Source organism: Oncorhynchus nerka, linkage group LG27 (assembly GCF_034236695.1).
Source record: "Oncorhynchus nerka isolate Pitt River linkage group LG27, Oner_Uvic_2.0, whole genome shotgun sequence".
Taxonomy (NCBI): domain Eukaryota; kingdom Metazoa; phylum Chordata; class Actinopteri; order Salmoniformes; family Salmonidae; genus Oncorhynchus; species Oncorhynchus nerka.
Window position 1 is genome coordinate 14,425,003 of NC_088422.1, and position 2,855 is coordinate 14,427,857.

Below are 2,855 nucleotides of genomic sequence, written 5' to 3' on the forward strand. Positions count from 1 at the left end.
TGAGAGCTTGACAACTCAGCATTTCTTTTGCGGTTTTCCACCCTTTTACTTCAGATGGACCAAGACACAGGATGGTGTGTCCGTCAGGTGTGCTGGGATGAGGAAATAAGTCCCTTCTGTGTCACTGGAAATAACAGTATTAAAATATCAGACTGCCGACACATGATCTCCAACAGGATGTTAAGGCTTGTTAGAGCGTCTTATAATGGGACATTGTGTGAGCTGTAATAAAGTTTGGGCATGTGTGTGCGTGCATGCTTGCGTGCGTCGGTGTGTGTGTGTGTACATGTTCCGTTTCCTGTTTGTGGGTGGGCCTATTAGCCCCTAACACGGAACCTACATGGGGCAGAACCTCATGCTGCACTGTGGGACTGTGGTGTAGGAAAAAATGTTCCCAACTGCGACCACATCCACACATGTCTGTGTGTTATGTTTATGTGTGCAGTGTTTGTGGTGTATGAGCAGTGTTAAGTGTGTGTGTGTGTTATGTAAGAGCTGCTTTATTGGATTTTATAATGAAACATGAGGACTGCACCCTAATTCAGACCATATGACCGCATGTGTTTGATCTCTCCCCCCTCTCTCGCTCTCCCCCCTTCTCTCTCTCTCTCTCTGTCTCTCTCTCTCTCTCTCTCTCCCCTCTCTCTCTCCCCTCCCCCTCGCTCTCCCTCTCTCTCTCTCTCTCTCTCTCTCTCTCTCTCTCTCTCTCTCTCTCTCACTGGGGTTACGTGTGTGGTCACACGCTCATGCACCACATGTAACCGGCTGAGGCGCACACACACACTGTGTCTGTGTGTAAACTGTAAATATTTGTCAACTCTTTGTAGGGTGTGTTTGGTTCCTCTCTCAGAACCTGTGGCTTTTTCACCAGGGGAGGACGGGTTGACAAACACGGAAACAAAACAAGTACATGCATTAATTATGTTGACTCTCACTTGCCCATTTTCTGTTCTATGTCCCTCTCTTTCTTTCCTCTCCTCCATCTTCTTTTTCTCTCCCCTCCCTCTACCCCTCTGGTTTCATGTAGGCTGTGTTTTCGATTTGATTGTTCTTTCCTATGTGCCTGGGGAAAGCAGACATTGGGAGAGTGAATCACTGATGACATTGTCTCGGTTTCCTATCTCAGGATTAGAGGATTATCTACACAGAGAGAGTAGCACTGAAATCAGCATAGCAACAACACAAACAAACACAAATATAAACACAAACTAACTGGGTTGGTGGGGGGCTGATTTAATCTGTAGAGTGAGTGTGTACATGTGTAGGGCTGTAAAGCATGAACCACACTGAAAACGTCCCTGCAAATAGACTGCTGATAGGTACTTATCGCAGTGGGAGGCAGTTCCTTCTCTTGCTAAAACAAAAGCGGTACCTGCTGCGTGTTGACCCATAGCGATGAACCTACCAATTCTACTTGTAGAATCGCAATGCTTGTCAGTGCCCATCAACTTGACAACTTGAGCCAATCAGAGAGCATGAACCCCACCCCCCAAAAGGAAAAAAGAGGGCATCTCCTTACATCCACAGATGAGCCAGTCACACTTCATATGTAATGTAGGCTATGGGATGGTAGCTAGCTAAGTACACAGACGCAATGCAATGCACACAACACTAAATACTTTCTCCAAGCTAGCTAACCACTGTAGCTAGTATTGACATCATAATTAAATCCCAATGGATTAGCTAGTTTCAATGAAACAGATGCCTGTGTTAGCTGCCGAGCTAGTGCAGTGTCCTTAGCTAGTTAGCTAGCTATGTCATGCTATCTAGCAAGTATGCTAACATTAGGTAGTTATGTAGCTGTGGCCATTTGGCTAGTATCAACAAGGGCTTTCTACGAAATAGCAACATCAGCAAAGATAACTTGGAATCTAGACCATATGCAATACGCAATACGCAATACCAAACAATGCTACTGCCACCTTCTGGTTTGAAATATTTTAACAAGACTGATGACTTCCAAGGTCTTTGCTGTGTGACCACAAAAGAGATTGACTGCCGACACTCTGTTCAGAGGTGCTAAGTACTGTTGCAGGCAAGCGTTTGACAATCCTACCGATGTGTCTGAGCTTTTACGGTGACCGTATTACCTACCAAATTTAATGGCCAGTCGCTGATGGCCTGGTACTCAGTCCCTCTAATTACTCTGACATCAATGCAAATGTGTTCGCAAATCAAATCAAACACTTAATGAGAGCCCTGGCATTCAGAGTTTGAGTGGAATAGGATCACCCGTTGTTCAGCGAGAGTCAACTCCTCGTAGCTGGTTGATGCATGGAATTAAATAGGTGTTCCTATAAGCCCATGTTGCGCAACATTTCTATAGGCTATGAAATTGCGTGATTTTTGGGGGGGATGTCCTCTATTAAAAAGAGGAGGATCCCATCATATTTCTATAGGCTAGGTCTACTATATTTATTTCTCAACTTTCCTAATATTAAGCACATTTCTTCACTTTACAACCAGAGTAGCCTACATGGCTGGCATGAAAATAAACCATGGAAAAATGTCCTCCATTCAAGGATAACCTGTCTTTTTACTCCCTGTTTCGACAGGTGCACACAGAAAATTGAACTCGGTGGGTGTTCCATTTCACACCTTTGAAGTGTTTACATTAGAACCACCAGAAAGTGTTGAATTTACAGTTTTCAAAGTGTTAAAAACAACTTTTTTTACCCCCTTTTCGTGGTATCCAATTGTTAGTAGTTACTATCTTGTCTCATTGCTACAACTCCCGGGATCGGGAGAGACGAAAGTCGAAAGCCATGCTCGAACCCAGAGTCTCTGGTGGCACAGCTAGCACTGCGATGTAGTGCCCTAGACCACTGCGCCACCCAGGAGGCCCAAAGTGTTGC